The following is an 18,303-nucleotide window of genomic DNA, read 5'->3' as shown; positions in this document are numbered from 1 at the left end:
ACTCTTAAAAGAACCAGTGAAGCTCTAACCAGAGTAACATTTTGTCCCATAAGCTAACAAGACTGAATGAAACTCTTAAAAGAACCAGTGAAGCTCTAACCAGAGTAACATTTTGTCCCACAAGCTAACAAGACTGAATGAAACACTTAAAAGAACCAGGGTAGCTCTAACCAGAGTAACATTTTGTCCCATAAGCTAACAAGACTGAATGAAACTCTTAAAAGAACCAGTGAAGCTCTAACCAGAGTAACATTTTGTCCCATAAGCTAACAAGACTGAATGAAACTCTTAAAAGAACCAGTGAAGCTCTAACCAGAGTAACATTTTGTCCCACAAGCTAACAAGACTGAAACTCTCAATGGGGCTGACATCACAAGACTGATACTCTCAATGGGGCCGACATCACAAGACTGATACTTTCAATGGGGCCGACATCACAAGACTGATACTCTCAATGGGGCCGACATCACAAGACTGATACTCTCAATGGGGCAGACATCACAAGACTGATACTCTCAATGGGGCCGACATCACAAGACTGATACTCTCAATGGGGCTGACATCACAAGACTGATACTCTCAATGGGGCTGACATCACAAGACTGATACTCTCAATGGGGCTGACATCAACGGATAGCTAGTGGCTTCATAAAACTCCCCGCCTGAGTCTGTTTAGTTCTGTTGTGAAACTACATCTTAATAACTTTATTGAAAAAATATGCACTTCGAGGAGAGGAAGTGAAAACATATTGTGCTTCTTTATTATATGTTATTAAAATGTATTCATTACCACCTCTTGACTTATGACAGTGAACCAAAGTGAAACCCTACCTCAATATTGTACTCAAGGATGCCCTTGAGGATTTTCTTCAGGTTGGAAACCTTCAATCTCCAGTTGGTCACATCCTCAGTTTTTACCCTGCTCAGCCATGAGTCCGTGAAATAGTCAGGGGCACTGAAAATTATTTTTTTATATCATCATATTATTTTACTAGTCCACCGGTTGGAGATTGAGCTGCTGCCAGGCAATTAAATAAAGATCAACATGTAAATTCAAAAAAGTTTAAGTATATCTAACTATATATATATATATATATATATATATATATATATATATATATATATATATATATATATATATATATATATTTTAAAGTAGCCCTAAGTATGCTTTTCATGGAGTCTTTTTTAAACCACTCAATAAAATATTATTGCAGATAGGGAAACTGTGAAGTATCATCCTACACAGTTCTCAAAAGTCCTTGAGGTAATATATTGAAAATGCTGCATACAAGCTGCATGTCCAAATAGATACATGTGTCAAGTATAAATATTGGATGCATAATTATATTGTTTTTTTACATATCTATCTTGTCAGACTGGAGTGGAGCTTCTACATGACAAACTAAAACTTCCTAGTGCGGCAAACTCACATTTGATGCAGCACCTTTGACATGGCAATTCCATCACTGAGCTCTTCTGCGTTGCCGTGAGGAACATCCAGATTAAATGTCTCCAACTAAAAAAGTGGTGAAAAAAGTTAATATTCTGTCAGTAAAATTCAGTAAATACAAGGGACAAAAACTCAATCATTTTGTCTCTTTTTTGATGTAAAGAAATCTTCTTTTTGTGTACTGATGTCATCATGTTTTATATGACTGCTTGATGAAATATTACTGAGAAAACACTTGAAGACAAAAGCAATGTGCGTTGTAAAGCATCGAGCAGCTCAAAAATACACAGAATGCCTTGAAATATTATAAAAACCCTACATAAATGTTGTCAAATTACCTTTGGATATCAACTGGAAAGAGGATTTACTGTAAATTATTCTTTCGTCAAAATAAGTACATCAGAACACATTCACCCACTATATCAAGATACATTAACAGCTACCGTATTCACTAATTCAGGGCCATTGAGAAGTATGCTTACATCCAAACATTTCATTTGAAAACAAAAATAAAATGTGTAGCCTTCACATTTACTATTTTGCTAAGTTTTAACGAATGAATATTTTTTTTAAAGAAAGATGAAAATTTAAGATATTTTTGGCATACCCCGCTTTGTCTTTGAATGCTGATGTAACTTTTAATGTTTTGTTAGCAAAACGAGCGTTTGCAACATCTAACACAACTCATTTACGACATTTTATGAAAGCAAACAACTACAACTTTTTTGAATAATTTGGATGTTTTTTCAACTGTTTTCATTATCTTTGGCTCAATTAACTCATTCGATTTAGCTTTATGAGCTGCTCGGTTCATTAAGGCACACATTAAGAAAGTCTTTCCATGTTATCTCTGTAAATGCAGGGTTCCCGCTGACAATCGCCATTTGCGACAAAATTGCAAAAGTGGCGACAACTTTTCAAATTTGGCGAATTTATGGAAACTATTTTCTTAAAATGACTTAAGCAGTGCCCATGCGACCTGCATAAAAATCGATTCTATCACTGTCATAAATCAAGCGCATCTGGTGGTGCGACAACAAATCCGATAATATGGCAAGCAATCATGGCCCAGTCAACACCTTGCTAATTATTATAGAATTTTATTGCTTTCCAGATCAACATGACATCCCTTTAACTATTATGCCTCTTATTAGCAAGCAATTTTAATATTTAGCTCAACAGCTTTTATGTTGCGAAATTAACATGTTAGTTTTAAAATTGCAAGTAATAGAATTTTAGGTTGTCGGAAAGTCACGTTATATGCAAATTCGGTAATGACGTTTACGCACTAAAAATAGATTTGCTTTTGTTGCAATTTGTAATTGCTATAAATGCAGAATTCAAGGGCTTAAAAAGTGTCAAAAAGATTAACAGAAATCATTGGGTATGCTTACAAATAAATAAAATTACATCCCATTTGATAAGGCTTCCAATAAGTTGGCTGGAGTAAAGAGTAGAAGAATTTCTACTAGGAAAGAATGGCCTGAGTTTGACAATGTATATTTCTTTGAGTTTCCATTTATTTTAAATTTATCTCATAATTTCATAATAGTATTCTTTAATTCTATGACACTATTGTATGCAGGCATTAAACTGAAATCAACATATTGATGTTTATTTCACATTTTTTGCAATATTTTCATTTTATTTTTTCTATATACTTATCCATATATTTTGTCAATAGAATAACAATTTGCTGATATCTTGTGCTTCATGCATGTTTTTGCACGACAATGTGCTAATTAAATGCAATCTAAGGCTCTTAAAATGCTTAAACCCAATGAGCTTCAGGAGGCCTCACCCCTTCTGAATCCCCAAAAGGACGCTGGCCTGGACCCTAGCCACAATAATGCGCATTAAGGGAACGTTTTTTAACATTTGTGTTCCCTATAACGCCACAAGTCGATTTATTTATACCAGTGTAAAATAAACAAGAGATGTTTGTCAAACATTATGCCCCCCCCCCCTGAGCGCCATGTTGTCAGGATTAAATGGACAATTGAATGAAATATGCATGGACCGAAATGACAGCTGATTTGTTGCTGTTTTAAGATTATGACCATTAAAGTGTGAGGATAAAGTGTGTTATGACCGTCATGACCTTTGACTCTATGAACTCAAAATCCAGAGTCATCAGCTGGTCACCAGAAACCTAAATGTCAAGTTTGAGGGCCATGGGTGCAGGCATTGTCAAGTTATCACAAGACAAGTTTTTTTTCGTTCAAGGTCACTGTGACCTTGACCTTTGACCTGATGACCCCTTAAATCATAAGGGGTCACCTACAAGTCAGATGCAACTCCAAGTCAAGTTTGAAGGCCATGGGTTCAGGCATTGTTGAGTTATCACTCTGACAACCTTTTACCATTCAAAATCACTGTGACCTTGACCTTTGGCTCTATGAATCCTAAAATCAATAAGGGTGATCTACTGGTCAGGCTTAACATCCATGTCAAGTTTAATGATCATAGGTTCATGCATTGTTGAGAAATCAGTGGGGGAAGATTTGTTAACTTTTTTGCGTTAAAGGTTACTGTGATATTGACCTTGGCCTGATGACCCCCAAAGTCGATAGGGGTCATCTACTGGGCAGGCCCAACCTTCATGTCAAGTTTGATGACCATAGGTCCAAGAATTGTCGAGTTTGCTTTCAAGGGCACTGTGACCATGACCTTTGACCCCTAAAATCAATAGGGGTCATCTACTGGTCAGGCCCAACCTCCATGTCAAGTTTGAGGGCCATGGGTGCAGGCATTGTTGAGTTATCACTTGGACAACCTTTTATCATTCAAGGTCACTGTGACCTTGACCTTTGGCCCAATGACCCCTAAAATTAATAGGGACAATCTTCTGGCCAGGCTCAATCTCCAAATCAAGTTTGAGGGCCATGGGTGCAGGCATTGTTGAGTTATCACTCGGACAACCTTTTACCATTCCAGGTCACTGTGACCTTGACCTTTGGCCAGATGACCCCCAAAAACCATAGGGGTCATCTCTTGGTCAGGCCAATTCTCCAAGTCAAATTTGAGGGCCATGGGTGCAAGCATTGTTGAGTTATCAATCGGACAACCTTTTACCATTCAAGGTCACTGTGACCTTGACCTTTGGCCCAATGACCCCCAAAAACAATAGGGGTCATCTACTGGTCAGGCCCAACCTCCAAGTCAAGTTTGAGGGCCATGGGTGCAGGCATTGTTGAGTTATCACATGAACAACCTTTTACCATTAAAGGTCACTGTGACCTTGGCCTTTGACCCATTGAGCCCAAAAAACAATAGGGGTCAGCTACTGGTCAGGCCCAACCTCCAAGTCAAGTTTGAGGGCCATGGGTGCAGGCATTGTCACGTTATCACTCGGACAACCTTTTACCATTCAAGGTCACTGTGACCTTGACCTTTGGCCTGATGACCTCCATGTCAAGTTTGAGGGCCATGGGTGCAGGCATTGTTGAGTTATCACTCGGACAAGCTTTAAAATTATTTTACCATTAAAGGTCACTGTGACCTTGACCTTTGACCCGATGACCCCCAAAATCAATAGGGGTCATCTACTGGTCAGCCTCAACCTTCATGTGAAGTTTGATGACCATACGTCCAGGGATTGTTGAGTTATCACTCGGACAAGCTTTGGTCTACCGACGGACCGACGGACCGACCGACCGACATACCGACATGCCTGTGCAAAGCAATATACCCCTCTTCTTCGAAGGGTGGCATAAATATTAGACTATTATATTACAACAACACTGAATTGTTAAAAGAAAACATAAAAGGGACACATAAATGATATACTGGTTAATACCTTTGTTGGGTTAGCCACTATTAGTATATTTATCCTACGCAGTGACCTCCCCTGTTGGGACATCAATATTCTTGATACATTATTCATAAGGTTGATTTTTTTTCGACTGTTTTCCTGATTAGTATATATATATATATAAATGTATTTGTTTTATTAAACCTTTTAAAAAACCTTATTTATATGTGTTCACATTTTTATCAAATATTGATGCCCTTAACTGAAGATGACTACCTGATTTCAAATGTGCATTTTATTAGTGGAGTTTAACCGGAACAGGTGCGCGTTATCTTTGCGCTAAATATACTTAGCGCTGGGATCTTGGCTAGGAAAACAACAAGTGGTATATGGACGCGAAGTGTCGCCAATTATCAAAGACTCTGAAGCGGCTGTTTATATGGACTAGCCTGGACCCGTAAGGGGGCCTTTCGCAGCCCCCTTAAAATCCCGCGAAAATCCAAAGCATAAAATGTTACTTCCTTTGTTCTACTTTTTCCCTGACAAGTTTCACCAGCCTGTTAAACTAACCATGGAACAGACAAAACCACAACTGTTTTGAGCTTGGAAAACCTGAATAAATCGATATGAAAAAAGGTTTTAAGAGAAGCAAAGAATAAAATGACTGTAACTTTCTTACCCAGACAATTAAACTTTCGCAAAGAACTTCTCTGTCCATTCTTTTGGTAATTAAATCATTTCAAATAACTATTTTGACAAGCTGCAAGCTGTAATTGGCAAGGGAGATAACATAACTACTTCCGTATCGGTGCGGGGTGATACAGGAATCCAGTGGATTTCACCAATCGTAACAACTCGGCCATCTCCGGCAAGCTTCGAGATAGACCTCGTAAATAGTAGTAAGGATATACGAAAGTGCGATGCGGCTGCCGGCGATTAACACCGTTTTCAATCCGCGAAAAGAAGGCCCATTGTAACAACAAGGAAATGGATTGTGTTAAATTAAATGTGCTTGTTTAAGAGAAAATATTTATTGTAACCTTAAAGAATGTTCGTTTTATGAATATTTAGATGTTTTCTTATAGTTGAAGCACTCTATTTCCTCTAGAAAAATCGTGAACACACAGAAAATGTACTTGACAGTCATTGAAATGATCATACGGTTCATGGCATGCATGAATCATTACATCGGATTAAATGCATGCATGGACTAAATGTCAACATTTTCTCAACAGTTATAGGAATACCCAATGATATGTAAGTTTTAAGTCATACTTTGCCGTGTTATTTGTCACACCATGCCTTGCCATTAAAACAACATTGCTATTCTGTAAAATCATTGATTGCATTGTGCAGAGTTTTGTGGGTTGTGGTAGGATGGGTGTGAGCTTGGCACCCAGTCAGCTTTACCAGCTGAAATCTATGCATGCCTTTACTTCTGCATTATTGGGTTTGGGCTGCAGATATTTTTGTGTAAACAGTTTTGTGGGGTTGGGGCGGTGACTATCAACGCAGTAAGCTCAATTGTTAGAGTACCAGTACAACGTTCATGTGGATATGCACCAGACAATTGTAACCACGCCCCCCCCCCAGGTCTGGGGAATAGTGGGGACTTTGACTTTCAGTACAGCCAACCCTGGCTAAAATCCCCACCCTGTGCGGACGATCCAATGGCAATATCCCTGCCAAATGCCCCCACACCCCAGGGACCCTAGGTAAGGTCCATTCCCCTCTATATATTTTAAACGAAGATAAAACCACCGCAAGAATAATTACAGTTTGGATCAACATGTCTCTTAATTTTATTTTTAATATTAGTCAAGTAATAACAGAGCCATCTGAATGCAATCCAATGTAAAATTAATGATAAATTAGGTTTTGCTCCCATTTTTACTTTCATTTCATGCCAAGCCCTTTTAAGTGCATTGAGTCTTTTGGGAGACTTCACAATATTTCTGGCGTTTAATCCCCATATATGGCTTTAAGTTGCCATACAAATTTAAGTCTTCATTACAAAATATACTGCATGTCTCCACTTTAACCATAAACACACAATGAGAGGACTATTTAAAGCATTACCATGTGTCAGAATTATAGATCTTTCTTTGCATTTTATTTGTCTAAATGTATTACCGGTCTCTTTAGCAATATCCTTGTGCCTCTTTGAGTACTTGGCTTGACAGTTTGGTTTTTAATACATTGTTTTGAATGTTTTATTTGTACACAACAATGATGATGATGATGATGATGACACTATGCTATGCCAAAACCTCAACACATTTTCTTCAAACAAAAAAGGACAGTCATTCAGAATAACTTTTATTACATCATTTGAGAAAATAAACTCATACAATCAACGAAATAAACATGCATCTGTAAAATCACAAGTCATGTTATGTGTTCGTTAATTCAACTTAATAAAGAAAATAAATATTGGTTGCAGTAAGCAATTCGCATCTCTTCTAAATAAACATTCCAACAGACTGAAAAATAAATCAACACAAATGGAAAAACTGTTTGCAAGTCAGCTAGAATCTTATTTTATGCCTATCAGATTGCTATGCAAGCTGGAAGCTTACAAAATCACTCTTAAGTCTGTTGCCTAAGTAGAAACAAGTATGGACATCCTTTTCCTGAGGTCAAAAGAAAGTATCTTGGAGGTCTTGAACTCACAACCTTGAATTTGGGGCTTATCCTTTAGACCACTTTCACCTTTTTACATTTTAAAAAGCCCAGTTTACAATATGGCATTTGCAAGGATGTGCCCTATAAACAGATTTTCTGAAGTCTTAAAAATTAAACTGAACAAAATAGTTCTCCTTTATTTGGTCTGCCACTGCCATCTGTTTCTGTTTTTGTAGTTATCTTCCCTCCATAATATAGGAAAACCACTTTAAGCGTAGATAAATCCTTTACCATTTTACCCTTATAAAATATATGTTCAGATTTATTTAATAATCACGGACCAACAGATGACTTTTATCTTCAACTTCACATCAGTATGTAAGTCATCAAATATTTGAGATGACAAGATGTTCCACTGAACGCTTTGTTTCCATCTTGCACTCATTTTTCCAAGGTAGGCGTTGCAGTTGTGTTAGATGATTTCCATGCATTGCAGGTCAATCCTCATACAATGGCATTTTTGATTACATTCGGATTCCAGTGCCTGAAATAGAAAACAGAAAATACAACAATAATAGGAATTATATTTTCAGATCAATTATTTTAAAAGCCTGTACAACAACAGAAAAGTATTCACAAAACATTAAGTGCAACACAAATTTAAAGCTGCATCCTCACAGTTTTACTGTTCTGAAACCTTTTTTATTTTTGTCTTTAAACAAGCCAATTGGCAATTATTGTGCAAATGTATGGAAACCAGTGATATTACTCATAATTAATAATATTAGACAGCTGACATAATATCAGATCACAGTCTTTCATATACAAGTTTGAAAATTTGGTAAAAATTCCTCCAACTAGTCATATAAGGTCACACATAATAGAACAGATTTCAATTGTTTGGAAAATATTTTTTTGCTATTGCTTTAAGCCATACAATTAATTATATGTGTAAATTTAATTTAATTACTCCTTTGGGCTTTTGAAGAATGACCAAGAAGAACTGTCAATCTGTGAGAGAGCTGCTTTTAGCTCTGGACTACTGGTAAATTAAAAAATATGAAATGAAATTGTTATCATGTTTAAATTCATCTACAATGTTGATATTTTATTTTTTATTACTGTCAATCCTTGTTGGTAAATTGTACAAACATGCAGGTACTTTTGGGCTTAAACCAATAGGATACTTGACTGTTAAATTATTGTCCGAATTTCGAAAATAGCACAATTATTACCTCATCTGCATTTTTTCATTAGAACAAGCCGGGAATCAGAGTCAGCTGCACCCCTGGTACCATACTCTTCTCTGAAAATGACGATAAGATTAAAATTTAAATGTCTGCATTTCATTGTCACAGTAAAAATGTCAGCATTTTTCAATGTTTCTGCATCACCACCACTTGTGGATATCATAGAATTTAGTCTTGAAAGAAATGTGTGCTGGTTTATGCGTTCAAACTCATTTTGTGAATGAAGATCTAATTTATTTAGAGAACTATATATTAGTGAACAGGGCCGAGGCATTAAATTGTGCCATTACATTAAGTTGTTCGCTACCAACACTCACGGACATATAAACCATGCATCCTTGGTTAAAAGAATGTAAATTTTAATTAAAAAAATTAAAGTTAATGATATGAAATGTATGAGATACACTGAGAAAGAAAGTCTAACCTATTATCGATCTAAGTAAATTCAGATTCAGACTTATTTGTTATTAAAAAAAATCAAATAGAGTATTTGCTGTCTTAATTTTTGCCACTGATCACTGGAGCTTGTTCAAAATTGTTATTTACTATATTATAATCTGTCAAATGAAAGAAGACTTTACCCCACCCACTAAGAATTGATGACATTTCCAATTAGTTTCTCATTAGGGCTCTTTTAAAACTATTTTTATATTTTATTAAAATACAATAAGTATAAAAATAACACTTACACACAAATAAGTGGTAAAAGTTCGCTCCTCATTCTGTCTTTGGACTAACATATCTCTTGGTTGTTTGAACATCTTCTTGGTCGGCCATGATGGACTATTTCCTTACGACCCGTATTATATCCGAGGCCATATCTTGATACTAGCCGAGGAGTTCCGATTGTGGATTTCACGTGAAATCCACTCAAAACGTGAAATCCACTCAGAACTCAGTTATTTTAATTAATAATTTAATTTTTTATATACATATTAGAAAGTGCCTCATGAAGGGTTTATATTTCAAATTTTATTGAAATTGGTCAAAAAATAAAGAAGTAAGAGCAATTTTTCATTTTTTTCCAAAAATAGATCGGAAATCGAGGTGAAATCCAGATTCCGATAAGTGAAATCCACTCATAACTCATTAATTTTAATAAATAATTTTCTGTTTTTGTATATTTATTAGAAAGTGCCTCATCAAGGGTTTATATTTCTAATTTTATTGAAATTGGTCAAAAAATAAAGAAGTTAGAGCAATTTTTCATTTTTTTCCAAAAATAGATCGGAAATCGGCGCAGTATGAAATGCATACAACAAAGAAATAGAGTAATGCATACAACATAGGCAAAGAAGGGTTTTCACATTTGCATACAACATACACAAAGAAGGATGTTGAGAAACGCATACAATATAGAATAAGAACAAAAATATTGACATTGAAATATTATTGTTTAAATCAATAAATTAGTATGTTTATGAGGTTAGTCAAGTGAGAAATAGTTTATTAACTTTATATTTGAATTTTGCTTTTAAAACTAAAACATAATTGATTTGTTTTTCAAACTTTTTGTTTTGTTTGAATAGGGAAAAGATCCTTATATCAAATCATTAAAATTGGTTTAATAGCTTGAAGGAAACAAAAAGTTTATGAAAACTTTGCAATTGGATAAAATAAAGATTGTATTCATTGTGTATACTACAAGTATATAAGTACATTTAGGCCACAGAAACATATCATGTCACACTGATTACAATACATCAGAAACTTGTAAAAAAAATCTATATAAATGATTTCTCATAAGTATAGTAAAGCACCTGGTACTTGATAAAAGACATACATGTATTTTTAAGAATTATTGTAAATTATATGTAACAATTATAAACTGTATCCGAAATGAACAACACATTTGCATAAATATATTATATAAAAAATGATGAATACAGCATGTGGGATGTAAAGAGTTTACACATGATAAATGTACATTCATTTGTTTACTATACTGAGTAATTTTTTACTTAAATATTGCATGAAAAACACAGAAATTCCTCAGTGGTTGTTGAATTATCTGAAGGTGTGTTAACACAATATTTGTTGGTCTTTACGGGTGTGGTGAATTTGACATGCAGGCGAAATTGTTGGGTCCATTTTGAAATTATATTTCACCGTTCTTCATCCTCATCGAAAAGTGGGAGACATTATATAGTTTCGTACTAAGTAAATTTGCTCTATACAAAATATGTGCTGCTTCCATATGTTTCAAAGAAAGCTTTTTGTTAAGTTTTTGTCATTAACAGTCAAATTAAGGTTGACCAGTATGAAACATTTCTGAAACTGGTTCATTATAATTTCTTATGTTTTCAAGATATACAAAGCTTTCACATTTTTCTTTTTCTGGTAATGGTTCTATTTTAGGGATTTTATGAATTCAATTTGCCTCAAACTTTAATTAAAAAAATCTTTTTTTCCTGCTTTGGAGTCCTTGATGTTTAATTAGTAATTTTGGCGTTAATGCAGAGTAAAAAAAGTGTTTTTTGCTGTCCCGGGATTTTGTGTTTTTTTTGGCGTTAAACTTAATGAGTTGTCTAGATTTACAAAATCATCAAATTCAATAAAGATTAAGATCAATACACAGAAACTGTGTACTATATACAGATTCACTTATCCAATAAAATTAAGGGTCACTTGTCCAGTTTTCGAGAAGTGAAATCCACTCATAACTCATTAATTTTAATAAATAATTTTCTGTTTTTGCATATTTATTAGAAAGTGCCTCATAAAGGGTTTATATTTCAAATTTTATTGAAATTGGTCAAAAAATGAAGAAGTTAGAGCAATTTTTCGAAAATAGATCGGAAATCGAGGTGAAATCCAGTTTTCGAGAAGTGAAATCCACTCTTAACTCAGTTTTATTAATTAGTAATTTTTATTTTTTGTATACATTTTGGAAAGTGCCTAATAAAGGGTTTATATTTCAAATTTTTATTGAAATATATCAAGAAATGAAGAAGTTAGAGCAATTTTTCGGAAATCGTAGTGAAATCCACATTTTGACAAGTGAAATCCACTTTTTCAGACGTGAAATCCACTCATAACTCATTCATTTTTAACAAATTATTTTTTCTGTAGAACAAATAATTGAAAGGGCTTCATAATGGGTTTATATTTCAAATTTTATCCAAATTGATCCAAAAATAAGAAAGTTGTAGACCTATTTTGAAAAAAGATCGGAAATCGAAGTGAAATCCACATTTTGACAAGTGAAATCCACTTTTTGAGACGTGAAATGAAAAAAAAAATGAAAAATTGCTCTTCTTTATTTTTTGACCAATTTCAATAAAATTTGAATTATAAACCCTTCATGAGGCACTTTCTAATATGTATATAAAAAAAATAAATTATTAATTAAAATAACTGAGTTCTGAGTGGATTTCACGTTTGAGTGGATTTCACGTGAAATCCACTGGATTCCTGTATCACCCCGCACCCCTTCCGTATGGACTCGTTTTCATTTCTGTCTTAATCGATTAGGCTAACCTAAACTATTTCCTTGACGTCAAATATATTGTGACCGGAGGTTTAGTGTTGGATGAAGTTATTGGTAAGAGTAAGTAAGAAGTAATAACAGAAAGACGGCAGCTTAATATTCTCTTGCGTGAATATCAAAGTGTATAAGTGACAAAACTTGGTCCGTCCGTCTATTACGATGGTCGTAACAAAAGTACATTGATGGTTAATAGAAAGCGCCCCGCCCCTATAAATCTATAAACAACTCACTCACATAAACTGGACGAAAACATACATAAATCAGACATATACATCTTTACGTACAGTAAATATAATTGACAGAATTGACAATACATTAACTATGATGATGTTAAAATTGATGAAAAGAAGATCGAGGTCGTTACAACATTTAAGCCCTTAAAGACATTATAAGAATTCCTGGCTACTGTAGGTGTCATTCATGTGATTTCTCATAATTTCATTTGTCTCAAATAAAGCTCACATATAATGTATTTTTACATATATTATTTATTTATACTTTCTTGAAATTCTTATACTCAGTGTTAGTTTGTTCCAGCTAGTCTTTTAGTAGAAAGGTTTGGTAGTAAAGAGTAGAATTTTATATATAATGATATTATGTAAAAACATTCATCGGACATGTTATATGAGTATGCAATTATGATAGACTTCCGTTACTCGCAATTTTATACTCTTGCTCTATTTTAGCATCAAACCAACCAATTTAACAACAATCAGATGAGTTAACTATATATTATATTTACTAGCTTTGCACAAATCCAATTAACTAGTTTAACTAGTTTAATTTGAGCAATTTGTCTTCAATTGTTTAGGAAGACCATTATGCCAGGATGAATTACATGTAGTTGGGTATAAGCTAAAGAGTTATGCATGGGTCTTGCACCCTGCCCTTTTGTGGTAGCATCCTTCTGTCCTCATGTACACCAACATGGGGATACATCTTCCTTCATAGAAGTAAATGCTTAGGACGGGCAAATATTTCTTTTCTTTTGGTCATAACTTATGTTATGATTATAAATACATACAAATTTTACATGTTTGGCAGTTGGAACCTACTATAACTAAAATTCTGTCAATTCAATAATATTAATATTATTAACAGAGTAAGATATGTTTCAGTTTTATTTGTAATATTTGGACCTCATAAAAGTACCAGAGACTTCAATATGTTTTAAAGGCTATGTGTCATTCTTTTAATGGATGGATAAGTGGAATTTTACAAGACACAATTGTGAACATATTGTAAACAGGGAAAATTAACAGAGTGTTTTCCACAAATTTTATTCCTAGTCAGTAACAAAGTTCTTTATGTGAACATTCTGCGACTTAAATGTGAACATTCTGCGAATTGAAACCCTTTCCTTTGATAAACTCACCATTTTATATGTTCTAATTGTGAACATTATGTTAACTTGAATATTTTTAAAGTTATAACCGTAAACATTCTGCGAACAATTATTTTATTGTGAACTTATTGCGAATAGCAGTCCTAGGTGTGCGCTGATTATTCGCTTAAGCTGCGAACATTCTGCGAATGATACCTGCGAACACTGGCGTTCACAATATATTCACAAATTGTTCGCGAGTAGTTCACAAAAAGGCATTCATTCTGTAAGGGTTCTGTGCTAAAGGAGTTAATGGCACATTCTGTAGCATAATCAAATTGATATCAAATAAGTGAATTGCATAGCTTTTTACGAAGATTCCAGTCTATAATAATCTTTGTTTGTACAAACACTCATTTCACATTCTTAACACTATCATTAACAATTAAGTAAAAAGAAAACTCCAACTTAGTTCATAGAATATTTTGAATTATTACCTCTATCAAATGCATTAACCAATGTGCATTTAACAGAAGCATTCCTGGTGGTTTGCTCTTGATCACAAAAATATATATTCGGATTTCAGTTTTACCGTCATTGTCGGATATCCACGGTTGACGCATTCAGTTACTCTGCATCAATTCGAGTAACCTGAGACAAATTAAAATCATACTCAGAGGAGTAGTTGTTTGCCGTGACGCGTCAGCCGTGGGTATAGCCATATCCAACGTAAGTGCAATGAAACTGATTTTTATTCAATCAGACATATTATAATAACTAGAATTATATCTTAGTGAATTAAAACCATTATTTATCATTATACGAAAAACACATTCCGTCAAAATTTTCATAAAAGTTTGTGATGCATTGGTCACCGGTACAAGGTTGGGTATAACCTTTAATATTAAACCGGTTTAATTAATTTCAATCAACTAGAAACAAAAACAAAACGTAAACAACATTGCGCTAACGCATAGCCAGCAGCCAATAGCTAGCAGCCAATAAGTGTTTGCGTTGACTTACGGAAATAGATACGACGAAATAGAGAAAATTGCCAAATACATTAAGTCAGCAGCCAATAAGGAATTTAATCATAACCGTAATAAATTTTGCACTGAAAATTCTTGAAATGCACCAGATTGTAGAAGTAAAAGGAAACATAAAACACATTTATTGGTGAACGCTGAATAAGAATTGGACGTAATTCAGTTTAATGCAATAAATAAAATGATGAAAGAATATCGATTAAAGAAGACAACAAGTCTGGTTTGATATCAATAACATCGATCGCTGTATAAATGTATTTGTAACCACTAAACGAGGACTGGACATTCTGTATGATGCAATAAATGTAATATTAAATGAATATTAATGAAAAATTAAATAAACATACAATCATGATCAATCTCTGTTTTGACGTACAGGCCACCACAGCCTAACCAATTGAAACCAAACATCACGGAACTTGGGTGGCTGTTACGACCAGAAGGAGGCGATGTGACGCCCCAAGACCGGGTACTGGCATGTAGGGGACATCCAGGGCTATCACCTAGCACCGCCCAATAACTTCCATCTTGGGGTGAGCTTGACCAAAATTGACCCCCATCGTCCAGGACCCCCTATTTGGGTAAAACAAGCACATGGACCTACTTTGGGTGGCTGTTACGACCAGAAGGAGGCGATGTGACGCCCCAAGACCGGGTACTGGCATGTAGGGGACATCCAGGGCTATCACCTAGCACCGCCCAATAACTTCCATCTTGGGGTGAGCTTGACCAAAATTGACCCCCAACGTCCAGGACCCCCTATTTGGGTAAAACAAGCACATGGACCTACTTTGGGTGGCTGTTACGACCAGAAGGAGGCGATGTGACGCCCCAAGACCGGGTACTGGCATGTAGGGGACATCCAGGGCTATCACCTAGCACCGCCCAATAACTTCCATCTTGGGGTGAGCTTGACCAAAATTGACCCCCAACGTCCAGGACCCCCTATTTGGGTAAAACAAGCACATGGACCTACTTTGGGTGGCTGTTACGACCAGAAGGAGGCGATGTGACGCCCCAAGACCGGGTACTGGCATGTAGGGGACATCCAGGGCTATCACCTAGCACCGCCCAATAACTTCCATCTTGGGGTGAGATTGACCAAAATTGACCCCCAACGTCCAGGACCCCCTATTTGGGTAAAACAAGCACATGGACCTACTTTGGGTGGCTGTTACGACCAGAAGGAGGCGATGTGACGCCCCAAGACCGGGTACTGGCATGTAGGGGACATCCAGGGCTATCACCTAGCACCGCCCAATAACTTCCATCTTGGGGTGAGCTTGACCAAAATTGACCCCCAACGTCCAGGACCCCCTATTTGGGTAAAACAAGCACATGGACCTACTTTGGGTGGCTGTTACGACCAGAAGGAGGCGATGTGACGCCCCAAGACCGGGTACTGGCATGTAGGGGACATCCAGGGCTATCACCTAGCACCGCCCAATAACTTCCATCTTGGGGTGAGCTTGACCAAAATTGACCCCCAACGTCCAGGACCCCCTATTTGGGTAAAACAAGCACATGGACCTACTTTGGGTGGCTGTTACGACCAGAAGGAGGCGATGTGACGCCCCAAGACCGGGTACTGGCATGTAGGGGACATGCAGGGCTATCACCTAGCACCGCCCAATAACTTCCATCTTGGGGTGAGCTTGACCAAAATTGACCCCCAACGTCCAGGACCCCCTATTTGGGTAAAACAAGCACATGGACCTACTTTGGGTGGCTGTTACGACCAGAAGGAGGCGATGTGACGCCCCAAGACCGGGTACTGGCATGTAGGGGACATCCAGGGTTATCACCTAGCACCGCCCAATAACTTCCATCTTGGGGTGAGCTTGACCAAAATTGACCCCCAACGTCCAGGACCCCCTATTTGGGTAAAACAAGCACATGGACCTACTTTGGGTGGCTGTTACGACCAGAAGGAGGCGATGTGACGCCCCAAGACCGGGTACTGGCATGTAGGGGACATCCAGGACTATCACCTAGCACCGCCCAATAACTTCCATCTTGGGGTGAGCTTGACCAAAATTGACCCCCAACGTCCAGGGCCCCCTATCTGGGTAAAACAAGCACATGGACATACTTTGGGTGGCTGTTACGACCAGAAGGAGGCGATGTGACGCCCCAAGACCGGGTACTGGCATGTAGGGGACATGCAGGGCTATCACCTAGCACCGCCCAATAACTTCCATCTTGGGGTGAGCTTGACCAAAATTGACCCCCAACGTCCAGGACCCCCTATTTGGGTAAAACAAGCACATGGACCTACTTTGGGTGGCTGTTACGACCAGAAGGAGGCGATGTGACGCCCCAAGACCGGGTACTGGCATGTAGGGGACATCCAGGGCTATCACCTAGCACCGCCCAATAACTTCCATCTTGGGGTGAGCTTGACCAAAATTGACCCCCAACGTCCAGGACCCCCTATTTGCGTAAAACAAGCACATGGTCCTACTTTGGGTGGCTGTTACGACCAGAAGGAGGCGATGTGACGCCCCAAGACCGGGTACTGGCATGTAGGGGACATCCAGGGCTATCACCTAGCACCGCCCAATAACTTCCATCTTGGGGTGAGCTTGACCAAAATTGACCCCCAACGTCCAGGCCCCCTATTTGGGTAAAACAAGCACATGGACCTACTTTGGGTGGCTGTTACGACCAGAAGGAGGCGATGTGACGCCCCAAGACCGGGTACTGGCATGTAGGGGACATCCAGGGCTATCACCTAGCACCGCCCAATAACTTCCATCTTGGGGTGAGCTTGACCAAAATTGACCCCCAACGTCCAGGACCCCCTATTTGGGTAAAACAAGCACATGGACCTACTTTGGGTGGCTGTTACGACCAGAAGGAGGCGATGTGACGCCCCAAGACCGGGTACTGGCATGTAGGGGACATCCAGGGCTATCACCTAGCACCGCCCAATAACTTCCATCTTGGGGTGAGCTTGACCAAAATTGACCCCCAACGTCCAGGACCCCCTATTTGGGTAAAACAAGCACATGGACCTACATTGGGTGGCTGTTACGACCAGAAGGTGGCGATGTGATCGCTGGAGCTTATTTTTGAGTAGTCGAATCATTGACACGTACATATAAAACAATGATTGGTAATGCTACTTTCCATGGTTGGTAGGCATTTGGAATTTCTTCAATCACACATGGGCTATTGTGGTCGGAAAAGTTTGGTTTGACCACATTAAACATATTATCATTGTTTATGCAATGCTATATTGTTTGAACATACACTATGCAAATCCTGTGACCAAGGACAAAAAATAGAATATTTTTTCGATAAATGAAATTATTTGTAAATTATGTATATCTGTAGTTAAACTAAATCCTTTGGCTAA

At 37.1% G+C, this 18,303-nt stretch overlaps 1 long non-coding RNA gene across 1 annotated transcript; it reads right to left on the bottom strand.

The window, feature by feature from the left end:
• Positions 1-891: 891 nt before the first annotated feature.
• On the bottom strand, positions 892-5,973 carry LOC128212845 (uncharacterized). The gene is made up of 3 exons (XR_008257626.1): positions 5,887-5,973; positions 1,434-1,519; positions 892-955 (listed from the first exon to the last, which is right to left on the bottom strand). It is a non-coding gene; the product is annotated as an uncharacterized LOC128212845 (long non-coding RNA).
• Positions 5,974-18,303: the final 12,330 nt, after the last annotated feature.

This window comes from Mya arenaria, chromosome 13 (genome assembly GCF_026914265.1).
Source record: "Mya arenaria isolate MELC-2E11 chromosome 13, ASM2691426v1".
Classification (NCBI taxonomy): domain Eukaryota; kingdom Metazoa; phylum Mollusca; class Bivalvia; order Myida; family Myidae; genus Mya; species Mya arenaria.
This window is presented reverse-complemented; position numbering and strand designations above follow the sequence as displayed.